This window comes from Pleurodeles waltl, chromosome 8 (genome assembly GCF_031143425.1).
Source record: "Pleurodeles waltl isolate 20211129_DDA chromosome 8, aPleWal1.hap1.20221129, whole genome shotgun sequence".
In the NCBI taxonomy this organism is placed as follows: Eukaryota; Metazoa; Chordata; class Amphibia; order Caudata; family Salamandridae; genus Pleurodeles; species Pleurodeles waltl.
In genome coordinates, this window is record NC_090447.1 from 995198516 (window position 1) to 995213589 (window position 15074).

Sequence of the window (15074 nt, forward strand, 5' to 3'; positions counted from 1 at the left end):
ACATGTTCAGCAAAAGCAACTGTATCCACATCCTGTGGTGACTACTGTCTAGTACCCCATTCTTTGTGCTACAACTCATCTGTTACAAAAGTAAATGGTGAACCTGAATTAACAGTAACCTGTACCTGCACTTTACCAATTAAGATTGTACATACCAGGTCTCTGCAATCTTTTTGATCTGTTTCTAACATGTTTACTGACAACACTTCTTTACTCCTAGCTAGAACAGAACCCCACCTTCTTCTGTTAGGTCTAACATTGCCCCTTTTGGGGTATTTGTGCACACATGTGAGTTTGTTTTACATTTGAGACACATTTTCACAATGGCTGGGCAATTATTTGCATTTCCTAGATGCGTGTTGGATCTACATCTAAAACAGCCATCTAGTGTCTTGCTCTGAGGAGTGCTGAGATTGAATCCACCTCCTTGTCTTTTGCTTTCTGAAGTGATTGAAGTTAATGTCTTGGCCTGACTGTGACCGCATTTATAGTTTTAGAATCCTTTTTATTTTTACTTAGCTCTTTGGATGCCATTACAGATCTCTCTATTCCCCTATCAATTTCTAATGTTTTATTTAAGCTTGGATCTCTAGAGCACAGCTCTTGAATATTCCTTTCAAAGCAATTTTACTACTATTTGGTCTCTTAAGTATGAATCACAATTTCCATCAAACTCACATGTGAATATAAATATGCGTAACCCAGCCAAAATATTGTCAATGGATTCATGTTGAGGTTGTTTCCTATTATAAAATCTGTGCCTTTCTACTATTATATTTGCTTCCTCTTTAAAGTGTTTGTCAACCTGGAGACAGCTTCTCTGTAAACATTCCACTTCACATCAGCATTTCTTGTGGCCACGGGTAAATGGTCAAATATACGTTGACCCTCTGATCCTAGACAATTACACAGAAGTGACAATTTTCTCACTGGTTCAAACCTGGCTCCATCAACTGCTATTGGGTAACTTTCAAAAGCTTTGTACCATTGTTTCCATTTGTTTTTTTGTACTCCAGGATCTGCTAGGAAATGTGCAGGGCAAAGTGCGTTTTGCATTATATCACAATTACCAATGACAATACACCTATATGCAACAAAACTAAAATGCTTCAAAATTTGTCAGTTGGCTTGTAATTATTTCATAGTAAGATGTCAATCAAAAACATTTCAGGTGAAGCACCTCTAAGAACCCTTTTACATATTATACACAATTTAGCACATCATAAGTGATTCTTCTGTATAATGAAGCTTATTGATGACGAATGAACCTTAAATGTAGTGTGTGTATCACTGAAGGACAATTGAATTGTAAATGTAGTGTACCTATCACTGAAGGTCATGCAATGATGACTACTAGGATGAAAGTGTGCATATCACTGAATGACACACATTGAATGCAGTGTGCTTATCACTGATATGCTTTTCAATGTGGCAACAAGCCTGCTCCATGCATACAAAGGGTCACAGAGCAGTTACAGTGTGCACATCACTGAAAAGATACACACATATGAAGATGCGAGGCTGCTGGCTTGTTGAGCATGCACACATACTTCTATATACATCTCTCACGCTGGCTTGCCTGTGATCCTCATCCTCCGCTGAGTGTGCACGCTTGCTTGCCTGTAATCCTCATGCTTCACTGGCTGTACAGTGGGTGTAATGATATTAAGTAGGCAAAATTAAAGAGATTCTTTCTAGATGTTAATTAACGGACCTCCTTATGTTTCTGTTTCTGTACAAAACACGCAGCAGCCACATGAATAGAGGAGGTTTCTGTCTTTGACTCCCTGGCAAATCCAAGCTTTTCAAACTTGTGCCACATATTTCAACCGGTGGCACCCGTTTCAGATGTACACCATGACTGGACTTAACTTCCAAAGTGCCTCTAATTAAAGATGTAAACACATCGGTGTGCAGCTAAATTGTGCAGAGATCATCCTTCTTATACGTTTTCTGGCCAAAAGGCACTTGAAGCCGTTACCTTCAGTAATGTTTTATGGGTGCTGTCTGGAGACCCACTCGTCACCAATTTATGTTGGGTTACATTGTTGAAGATGGAAGACACATAAGCTTGTTTGTGTTTAAGCTTGTCTGTTCTCCATCGGAAAGACAGCACAAACCAACACTTTCATCAAATTACAGTGTCCGTCCCCAACTGCCACACTGTGGAATGTTTACTCCCTCATTCCGTCTCCCACATTTCACAACAGTGCTTACCCAATGCCACATACGATGTTCCCACAATAAATTGTAAATACAAGACTTCCTTTGAAAGGGGAGAAACATTTAGTGGTTTCGCTTTGAGTTGCACAGATTTCCAACCTTCCATGTCCTGCCTCCAGACTCACTATGGGGTAGGCAGCCTCTTGTGTGAAGGTTGGACACCGCCTAATCAGGTGTCAGCAGGTCTATGCCCTGCTCCACCCTCCCATCCTGCCTGTGAAAGCCCATTTAGGCACACATAAGCTCTCTATTGTGTGTGGTTGTCTAAGAGGAACGCCCAAAGCACAACTGTCAACTAATCTCGTCACATGACCAAATGACAGGCTGAAGGAACTAAATGGCTAAGGCAGGAAAATGCCACCTTTCTGATTGTGGCATTTTACAAATTGTAATCAAGAATCCAACTTCACCATGAGAACAGATTTTTCATTATAATTCCAACCACACCAAAAATGAACTGCTCATGTGGCCCTATTTGGTAGTTGCTTCTTACAAAATGTATTATGGTAACTCCAATGTTATCTTATAAGAGAGATAGGCCTTGTAGTAACGAAAATCACACGTGCAACTTACAAGTACCTGTCCTCCTTTTAAAATACACTGCATCCTTCCCCCTGGATTGTCCAGGTCCTACCCTAATGGTGACTTACTTTTATTAAAAAGGAAGGCTTGGGCCTGGCAAAAGTTTTATTTTGCCAGGTCAACATAGCAATTTAAACCTTTATACACAGATTGCAATGTCAGACCTGAGACATGTTTAAAGTTCTACTTAAATATGTGCCACAATTAGTTCTTCAGGCCCACTAGTAGCATTTAATTTACAGGCGTTGTGCACAGGTAGTGCCACTTTACTAGAGTCTTACATGTAAATTAAATGTGCAGACTAGGAGAGGGCACAAGCATGTTAGCACTGGTTAGCAGTACATACTGAGAAATCAAATGGGTGAAGACAAGCAGTTTGGGGATGATCCTCCAGAAAGGGCCATTTCCATCACTGACAATCAAGTGATTTGCTTTGCTTTTGGTTTGTGTATCGTTCTCCCTATCCAATACTTCAGCTTCACAGCCAGAAATCATAATCTCACATGTACTCCCACTAGATGTCAACCTATCACTAGTTTCTCTCAAACGATAAAAAGGTGCAACTCTAGTAGCCAAACGTGGAGTATAAATGAAGCTCTGAACTTTCTTTGATATTTTGTGACATTCAACTTGGAAGCAATGGTAATTTCAATACCTTGATTAAGAAATCTGTTAGTTTGTTCAAACTAACAGTTATAGGAAGGTATAGACCAAAAAAGAGTTGTCTCCTGTTCAATACCATAAAACTACAAAAACTCAAGCAGTTTCAGACACAAAATGAGTTCTGATATCAGAAACAAGAACACATGCTACTCCTTCCTTTACACAAATTTACTTTAGAATCAGTACAAGCAATAGGGGCTACTAGAAATATATTAGACACTCAATTAGAAATTCACATATGGCCCATAGTAATTAAGAACAAGAAGAAGCTGCTATCAAGAGGCAACACATTATACAATCCAACAAAGTCAATAACTAACCGTTGCCAGACCTCACTAGACAATGGTTTAAAATTAGGAAGTGCTTAGATATTCTCCAATGTTTATATGAAAGGAGGCATTTCTTGCACCTGTCAATGAACTCCTCCACTTGAACATCCATTCATGGCCACCAATAATGCAAGTTAAGCAATTTTTTTGTTGTGGTAACACCAAGATGTCTAATATCTTTGATATTAATCACAGTAGTCCTGAATTTAACAGGAGACTGAAAACTAAAAAGTCTTGCAATCATTGAATGTTCTTTTGGCAATTTTGATGCTACTTGATGGAAATGTGCAGCATCTATCAAGACATTTGATTTGTGGAAAACAATTCTCAAGATATCTTTAAGTTTTGAAAGCTGAAGATTATTTTCACTTTCTTAGATCCATTATTTCTCTTTTATATAGCCACCAGTTGGCTGGCATCCACCTTCGCACCTCAAGGCAACCATTATAAATAGTCCATCATAAATTTTTTTACCTCCAGGGATTTATTGCACATACAAACAACATTTCTGAAACCTGGATATAAATATCCCTAATCTTACATGTGTCTTTTCATTACCATTCCCTATAACAAGTAAACTAATGGCTAATTGATAATAAGGTCAAAACTATTTCTCCATACATACTGTATGTTTCAAACCATTCAATAGCCAAAAAGCAAACCAATGCCTCATTTGTGACAGTGCTATAATGCTTTTCAGCTACCATAAGCCTGCATGAAATAAATGGCACACTATGGGCCTCATTACGGTTTTGGAGGTCTTTTAAGCAGACCGCCGAAGCCTCTACAGTCAACAGACTGCCAGTACGGGCAGTCTGTTGACCACCAGATTAGGGAGTCCTGTTTTGACTTATGGGCAGAAGTCCGACTCCGTTGGCCTGGATGACAGAGTTGAAAAGGTGGTTCCACCACCAGAATTGCCATGGCAACAAGAAACCACCAGCCGTATTACAGTATGTAATATGACGTGGCGGAGTCCTGTCGGCGGTGCTGAGGGTGGAATATGCCAGGACCCATCCCCTCCCGGATGACCATCTTGTCGGAAAAGGTAAGTTGATCGTCTGAAAGAGGGAGGGGGGGGTGTTGGGTGCATGTGTGTGGTGTGTTCGTGCATGTGTGCCTGAATGGGTGTGCATTCGTGCATGCGTGTATGTATGTGTGTGTGGAGGCTGTGTGTGTCTGCATGTATGTGGAGGGGAGGGGGGTGTCAGGGTGTGAGTGCGTGTGTGTTTTCCACACAGGTGGGTGGGGGTATCTGTTTGAGTGCATGTATGTGTGTGAATGTGGGTGTCTGAGTTTGTGTTTGTGAGCTAGTAAATGGGGGTGTCTAAGTGCCTATTTGTGAGTGTACGAGTGGGAGTGTCTGGATGTATACGTGCGGTTGGGGTAGGTGTCTGCATGTATGCACGGGGAGCAGGGGTGTTGGGGTGTGAGTGAGTAGGTGTGTGTATTGGGATGCATGTGAGTGGGGGTGTCCGTGTGCAAGTCTGTGAGTGAGTGGGGGTGTCTGTGTGCAAGGTGCAGATAAGGGTGTGTGTGTGCAAGTGTGCTTATACGGAGGGGGGAGTGTGTGAATGTATGCATGCTTTGAGAGGGTGGGGATGTGCATGAATATGGAGGTGGTGGGCATGTAAATGATTGTGGATGGGGTGTGTATGTGTGAGTGCTTTTGGGGTGTGTGTATATCAGTGTGAGAGAAGTTGGGAGTGTCTGTATGGATATATGCGGTTGGGTGGGGGGTGTTTGCAAGTGTGTGGATGGGTAAGGGGGTGTATGGAGGTGTGTGGATGGGTGGGGGGTGCATGGAGGTGTGGGGACATGTGTGCATGTGTGTGTTGGCGTCAGGATTGGGTATTTCTGTCGCCAGGGGCGTGACCGCCAGGGTTTTTGTGGCGGGGTGACCGTAATGAAAAGCTTTGCGGTCTGCAACCTCATAATCCAGCCAAAGGCTGCCACTGGCCCAGAGGAGCTCACTGCCAGCTGCATTGGTGCGACTGCACCGGCAGGCCAGGTGGCGTTATGGCAGAAACCCCACAACTTGTATTGCGGCAGAATTTATTACCGGGCCCACGGCGCGGGTGCAACCGCCACCTCCACCACGGCAGGCCACTGACCGCCAATACTGTAAAAGGCCCTAAGTTGTCTGTTGTTATGCCACTGAGTAAGCTGAGCTTCAAGAACAATAAAGCTGTGGGTGAACAATGATACCATATCTAGCAGTACCATTGAAAGGTTTTTAATAGACATGTCACACATTTTTCAAAAGTTGTATATTGTTCATCATCCCATCAAATGTTTCTTTCTTCCACCAGAGTTTTCTAAATGGTTCAAATTATAAAAGATTACTCATGCAATGTAATGTAAAGTAAGGATAATATTCACTGGGAACTAATATTGTAATAATATTTGTCAGTAGGACAAAGAGCATTACTAATGCCTTGAAGAGAATTATATTTGAGTTTGATTCTCAGAGCAGGAATTATATGACCCAAATTGTCTACTGTCTTCTCTAGAAATCTGACCTTTGGCAAGAGGCTGTCATAAAATTTACATGTACAAAGTGGAGAATTTTCCCTAAAATAGCATTGTTTTCATGGACAGACTAAGTGAAAATTAAGATATCATCTTGAAATGCCTGAACCCCTTTGACACCTTTAAATAAAACATCGATGAATTTGGCCAATATGAATGGAAACCTTAAGTAACAAAAGGCACTAAAGAAGGTATTAAAGTCCTTTGAGGATTCTGACAAGGCAACTTGGTAACATGCAGCGCTTAGGTCAACAAAAGAAAAATAAGAAGACCCCTCCCCTACAGCTCCAGAATGGTAGGTGATGGGTGGTAAATGGTAACAATACTTGTGTTAAATGAGTGCAAATTAGCACATAAACGAAAAGCACAGGATTTTTTTTTTTACTCATCCTCACTGCAATCCATTCCGAAGAATTAGTAGGTTCAATTATGTTTTTTTGTTCAACACATCCAATAATTTATTTAACTCTTCCTTAATAAAAAGTGGCAAATTTTTAACGTTATACTTAACAGGAACAGCATCAGCTTTTAATATGAGGCATGTGTTAAACCTGTTGATAACAATTCTACCTCTGCTTTGAAAACAGGTTTAAATGTATCCAAAGTTGTGTTCTCGTCAGCTTCATCACCAACCTCACAAGGTTTGTCAATACATACATTAGACATAGGCATGTCATCTAAACAAATACGGGTTTCGGAACCAGGTTTCAAAATGATTCCTAATTTGAACAAGTCATGCGATCCTATGGTGTCATGTCCTGTAGCTGCAAGATAATTTCCTGTATAAATAGAGCAACCTAAAAAATTGAAAACATCATTAAATTAACCCATCATAGTAATGCCGCTCTTTCCAGATGCTTTTGGCTCTACGTCAGATGTATGGAACAAATTACAATTAATTCTTTCACCACTGAGTGAAGGTGATATCAGAAGGAATAGGATTGAGGGCCAGAATAGGCCTAATCTTAAGAGAAATGTTAGAACTTGGCGGTCAGGGTACTCGGTCCCAACTGTGATGGATGTCACATCTGCCAAAATCTAAATTCCATAGATTATAATTGGATTAAGATTTCAGAGGATGGGATTTATATTTTGGTGGATGAGATATCCATCACCTATGTGTCGGAGTAACCCTTCAGTCAAGTTCTAAATCAGGCCCCAAAGCTTAAGCAGTAATTGAAGAACGTTCAATGCTTGTTTCAGTATCAGAGCTTCTTCTGAAGCTGGGCTCTTGAACGCCAGCATACATTCTTGAATTTTCATGAAGCACAATTAAAAGCAAACTCATTCCTTTGATATGTTTTGATGTTATCTCTAAACTTGCATTTTACCTCTAAAATTCTGAAAAAAATGTATTCCTCTAATTATTATGTTTGTTTTTTTCAAAATAAACTATGGGGGTTATTCTAACTTTGGAGGAGTGTTAATCCGTCCCAAAAGTGACGGTAAAGTGACGGATATACCACCAGCCGTATTACGAGTTCCATGGGATATAATGGACTCGTAATACGGCTGGTGGTAAATCCGTCACTTTTCCGTCACTTTTGGGACGGATTAACACCTCCTCCAAAGTTAGAATAACCCCCTATGTCTTTCAATCATACCACTTAGTTCCTCTGTGAAAAGCTTTTCCACTCTGACAACAACTTTTTTGTTGGGTGACATCAAACATTTACTGTCATATATCCTACATAGACTAAACAAAAGTGTTTTCTTTTTCTTCGGCTGAGAACTTATTTTTCTATCAAAAACAACAAGAAAATATTTGAAGTTGCAATGCAATATTAATGCAGGTTCTGTAGGATTGTGTAAAAACACTGAAGGTTGATTACAAATCATCAGCCATAACTGTATTAAAATGTGGCTTGAAAAATCACCTTGAATCATAACAATGTGACAAAACAAGCATGAATATGTAAAGGGTATTGATCAATTATGGAAAATCAGGCATTGATGTTGTGATGCACACATCTATAAAGGAAGCATCACAGGATAGGAGAGGGATTTGTGCACACTGATGCCACAAAAGCGAGTAAGCTGAAGCACAGGCTGGAGAACTGTTTAAAGTATAAGGTAATACAGGAAGTTGCCCTCTTGGATTAACATTGATTAAAAAACATTTGTGCCATTCTTGCACCACGCAACATGGTACATATGTGGATTAAACCACTAACATATTTTTTAAGCCAGCCACGGTCACTTTGCATGGCTTAGAATGGCTTCAAAAATGTAGAGTAAACCAAAGCAGGTCAAATCACTGCATTGCAGTAATCTGGTCTGGGGAGGCATTCCATGGGCACCACATGGGTGTTCCCATGGTTGTTCACATGTTTTTTACACATTCCCAGATTTATCAACCCTGGTAAACCTGGCAATGTGCCAAAATCCTATGCTTCCCCAGCTGAGGAGTAATGCACAGAATATCCTTATTTCTCCTTGCTTTTCCTTTTTCTATACATGCTGCATTCTGCAGCCACATAGAAAAAGGAAAAATCCTCTCAGGACTGTCTTCGTGCTGGAAGGTGCCCCTATCCTGCAGGCAACACAGGCACCCTTGCACCATGGTGCTCCAGCACAGGGGGAGAGGACAGGAATGGGCCATATCACATAAACGCTGTGATGCAAGGCAGTGTAGCAATGTGACTTGCTGCACTGCCCTGCGCCACAAAGTCCATAAATCTGGGCCTTGGAATACAAGTAAACATTGATTTCCAAAATCAGACAAAACTGCATGTTGAACCTTTAAAACCTTGCTGGGTATGAAACTTGCTCTCTGTGGTATGAGCAAAATAGTAATGAAGCTTACAATTATGTAGTAAAAGCCTGATGTGGTGTGAGGAATACAGACCTGAAAAGAAAATTCAGCTATCACCAAATTGTTGTGTGGTCATTGAGCAGGCAGAAACGAAGAGACAAACAGATATGTTGTCCTTATTTTACTCAGAAAGATCAAAGGCCATATTGTGTGCTGAGCACAACTGCCAACTACAGCCATCTCCAGGGTAAGTCTCAGAATAACCATTCCTAATAAACAGTCAAGTTTTATGATACATAGAACTTCCAAAATAGAAGTGGTAGAGGATAAAACAATGTATATAAACATCAGATGCAATACTCAGAGGAGCCTGTTGGATTTGTGTTGATTCCCTCACAGTTATTAACCTCAAGTAACCACACCTTAAGCGATGTTGATGTGTTGACACTGTGCAGTAATGGTAAAGTGTGCTGTTACTGCTGTTGCACTGTTATTCAATACTGCCACTTGTCTGCTTTGCAAGTGATGGTTCAGCTACCATAGAACCCTTTGAGCTAGTGCCAATATTGTAGTGCTATGCCTGATAAACCCTTATTTAAATGCTCCAGAAAACTGGGTGTTCTCATGACCCTCTTCTACAAAGTAAGACTTTCTTCCTTTTTCTATAGGGCATGGTGTTCCAGAAGATAGTAGATAGTAAACTCACTAGGCAATACTTTCACTCCCATATGTGCTGTGGTTGCCTGCAGACCTGAACAAATGCCGCAGATCCTTTACATACCTTCTTTAGGAACTTCTTAATGCTGAATTTTGAAACCCATCATATCAGGTAAGTTTTGCCATCTTGCTAAATATTTAGCCTTTGGGCCTGATTTAAATCTTGCCAGAGGAGTTACTCCATCGCAACGGTGATGGATATCCCGTACGCTGATATCTAAATACCATTGTAAACAATGGTATTTAGATTTCGGCGTTAGGGATAACCATTACCCTTCAGATGGCATAACCCCTCCACCAAGATCTAAATCAGGCCCTCATTCATGTGAACAGGATTATTGGAATACAATCCTGTATATGATGGTTACAGTACTGAGTTAGGGTCCTGGGTTTCAGTCACCACACATATCACTTTGTTACCATATGCAGTTGTTGTTTGCTCACATCAGGCCATCAGGCCATCAAACAGCATAGTTCGGTTCACACACTGTACAATCACAGCTAATGTATAAAATTGTAGGAACACATAGGACATGCAGGAGCACTAAACATGACTTCCTCTGACCAGTGTAGAACACGACAGGAAGTACTCCTGAGGACAGTAAATCACACACACTAAGCATACCACTTTCACTCACAGTGAAATACCATTTTAGTTTGCAAATCAGACCTGGATATTCGGGGTGTAACTCATACCTACACATAGAAAAAAAGAAACAACTACTCACAGAAAACACTTTTGTGAACCAGGCCCTTTGTATAAATAGCAATTTCTCAATCCAGACTTCATAATTTAGGCATACCTTGCTCATGAATTCCCATGAGGAAATGTGCATACTTAGGTCCATATTTATGGATTTTTGCCTCAAAACTGCGCTAAAGCAGTTTTAACTCAAAATCCATAGCGCCTGCTAGCGCTATTCCAAAGCGCCAGCCGGGCGTCATATTTATGGAATGGCACAAAGTGGAGCAAAGGACAGACTAGCGTCTAAAGAAAAGATACTAGCCAGGAGGGGGGATGGTGGGAGGGAGGGGAAAAGGCACTAATGGGTCAGAAATGACACTAAGCTGGTTAGCGGTAATAAATATGCTGCTAACCAGCCTAGTGTCATTTTCTGACGCACTGCCAGCCAAACATGACTCCTGTCTTAGGAAAGCCCAACACCCTAATGGCCAGCACAAGACCATTATACCCAGTGCCAGGCAGGGGTTCCCATGTAAGGGGCCCCCAATGGCACAGAAAAAAATAAAGAGATAAAACTTACATATACTTACGCAGGATGGGGTCCACCTTCCTACGGCGTCCCTCTGGCATGGGTGGGGGTTTTCCTGGGGTTTGTGGTGGGCATCTGTCGGTCCATTCCATGGAGTTTAGCCATGGAAATGTGTCCACAGGTCCCCTAACACCTGATCAGACCCAGGCGTTAAATAGTTGCGCTAAGCAGGCTTAGCACCAATATTTTGGTCCACCTACTCCGTGTGCGTCGTTTTTGCACCAGAGTATAAATAAAGCGGTAGGGGATTAGCATTATATTGTGGACAGGAATGCCTACCTTTTCTCTAATTAATGCAAGGTAGTTTGCCGTATCCACAATATGACGCTAACCCCTACATTTTGACACTAGACGGGTCTAGCATCAAAATACAAACATGGAAATAGCTATGCGCCGTTTTAGCGTCAAAATATTTGCTGCTAAAACAGCGCAAGCCAAGTATAAATATGCACCTTAGAGACCTAATGAACTAATATTTTTTTTTAGAAGTACGCCTGTAAGAGAGAGCAACAGGACTGGACTGAGGAACCAAAGGCTACCCTGGCAAAAATGCTCATATCAGACCCCCTCTCTCTTTGCCTTCTCCCTCCCTACCTCTCTATCTTTTTCTCTTCAAATCACCTAATGCCTGCTGCAGTTCTCCTTGTGGCGTGGGGGGGATTGACAGAGGGACCAAGAGCACGTATGCTTTCAAACTGGCTGCCAATGGCTACAACACACTGAGGAAATGCCTGGTGGAATACAAGGCCTGCCCAGCATTGCACAGCCATTCACTGAAAAGATTTTCGAATCAGGACCTTTTGTTCCTAAATAAATTATTACATATTTAACAGTGCAAGAGCATAAATACAACATTATGAATGACTGCATTTACTCTTGCAAATCAAAAAGATAATTTCTGGAGAAAAAAAATTAGCCCCTTGTTAACTGAAATGACTGTCATGAAAGTCATGCATCAAACAGTGAGTGGACGTCAATTCACCAAAATGCCAGGGGTAGCTGAAGTGACATCACACGCCATTTCATCTTTACTTTCACTCACACAAATATGCTTTCACAAGCACACATTCACTCATGCCCACTCTCTCTTTTACATAAGCACACCCTCACCCTCAAGCATGCATCCAACATACACTTAAAAGTTTTTTTTACTTACCTCAGCTACCAATGAGGGACATATTTCAGGTAACTGTACTCCATTTTTTATTACACAAATAGAGAATAATATATTACTCACTATTAGTGTGATAAAAAAACTGATTGAAAAAAGGGGAGCCCCAATCAACGTCCCTAAGGACGAGCTGTCCCCGTGTACCTAGAACTGATTTCGTCACCTCTGATGCCAAGGGTCACAGAGGCAGTGCCCGGGGTAGCAAAGGGCAAGCCAGGGGTCGCAGCTGCAACAGCTGGCGACCTCTGAATGACGTCCGTGGGTAAGGGTAAAAATTCTAAATAGAGGAACATTTGCAAACACTGCGCATCGGTGAAGATTAATTTTATCACATTGTGCTGCATTGCAATACAAATGAGGTCGGCCAGAGGATATTTCATGGAACCCTGCAAAGGTAAATCTTAAACCGGAGTGCTTCACAAAAGGTTAGTTTAACAAAGGGCTCTACGCTGGTGTGCTTGCTCCAGAGAGAGGAAAACACCCCTGTGATGCCTTTCAGATTAATAAAGCCGTCGAACGCGCCCCTTTCTAAATAAATGCCAAATCAGTAAATCTTTCCAGTTATAAAAATGTACAGGGTGTATTCTGCTGAAAGTGAAGGGTGCATATGAGGACATTCAGAACAATGCAGGACATTAATTATAGAATTTACGATTTAGTTCAATCTCAGCAACAGCCCAATACCTCCACATTGTTAGATGATAAATAAAGTATGTTTTCTTTAACTGAAATAAAAGATAGTTGACATTCATGTTTAAAATATTTTTTCGCAAAATATTTAAACACGGTATTCCAGTAATATGACCGTACAATAGCAGTCAAAATGGAGGTGCACCCTCTATGAGCTAGGCGTAGAAAAATAATCAAACAGTAAAAACGCAAGTTTAAAAAATTGCGAAGGATCACCATTGGCATCTTTGAGTCAACACCTTTAGAGGAAATATGCCCAAAACTTCCAATAGAGGAGGGGTAGACATTATGAAATAAGGGGCATATTTATGCTGTGTTTGCGCTGAATTAACATAATTTATTTTTACGCTAATTCACAGCAACCTTAACTCCAAATGTATATTTTGACGCTACGCCCGTCAAAATATAGGAGTAAATGTAATTTATTGGATGCATGAAGCCACCTTGCATCAATGGGATGCAAGGTAGGTATTCCCATCCAAAAAGTGACTGTAAGCGCCTGGTGCCATATTTATCCATCTATGCTAAAAAGATGCACGGGTGGGAGGTGGACCCAAAAAATGACTTTTAACCCTGGATCTGACCAGATGTTAAAATGAGGCACATACACTACTATATAAGGAAAACTCACTGAAGGAACATTTCCTACCTCCAAGACAACATGGAAGTTGTACTGCTCCAGCTTGGCACGCGCTGCAGACGTCCGCAATAACAACTGCTCCCTCCACCTCCACCTCCACAACAGCAACCCCAAAAACCACAACGGCTCCCACAAAAGCCACGCAGGAGTCAGGAGAGGATATTTCAGCAGAGGACAACCCTACTTGGTCTCAGGGAGCAAGACATCATCAAGACTTACAGTCTCAACCGGAAGTTCATTCTACGCCTGCTGAACCACATTGCACCAGACATCAGAGCAATGCTGCAAACACCCTACAACATACCACCCATCACAAAGCTCCTCACTGTATTGCATATGCTGGCTTCTGGATCATTTCAGACAACAGGGGCACTAGTGCCTGGTGTCTCCCAGCCATCAATAACTGTTTACCTGCCTAATGTCCTACATGCCATCATTCACCTCACACCCCACCACATCTGCTTCCCAAACACCCAGCAACTGCAGCAGGAGACTAAGCAAGAATTCTATCTGATTGCTGGGTTTCCGCATGTGCTAGGTGCAATGGACTGCACCCATGTGCGACTGGTGCCACCTGCAGCTATGGAGCACATCTACAGGAACCGCAAGCACACAGCCATCTCAAACTAAATACCTCCAAAACAGAAATACTCATATGTGGTGACTGGAAAAATGATGACCCTCTGTGCGTCTGGCCTGACGATCTCGGACCACCTCCTCAATTATCCAAGGAAGTGAAAAACCTAGGAATCACCATGGATTCCAAGCTAACTATGAATGCCCAAGTAGACAAATTAGCACGCACAAGCTTCATCACTTTAAAGACTTTACGATGCATCTTCCCCCACCTCGGATTTCCACACAAGGTGCAAGCTACTATCTCGCTTGTACTATCCAAACTGGATTATGCCAATAGCCTCTACCATGGATCATCTCTATCTGTTATGAAAAAACTACAACGTATCCAGAATTCCGCAGCCAGGCTACTACTACATATAAAGCCGCAAGCCCACATCTCCCCTGCCTTGAGAGCACTATGCACTTTCAAGCTGCTTTGTACTGTATCACCCACAAAGCTATACATGGAACAGGACCGCTTTTTATCAGAAAGAAAATTACCAAATACATCCAACAAAGAACCCTCCGCTCAAGACTGGCACCCCGCCTTAGAACACCACCATACAAGAAAAAGACTATAGGTGGTACATCCTTCTCCGTCCAAGCAGCCAAACTATGGAATTCATTACCCCCAACTATAAGAGCCACAGATAACTTTCTTGTCTTCAGAAAACTACTCAAGAGTTGGCTCTTTCCTTTATAACCACCTTTTTCAAACAACTATGAACTGCATATGTCTATGTGGATAAATATATTTTTCAGATTTTATGTATATTTCTATTTATTTATAGTTTCTTTGGAAAATATGTATTGCTACTGTCATAACAATAAAATACACACACACTCTTTAAACCTGTCTGACTAAGTATTTTTTTACCCA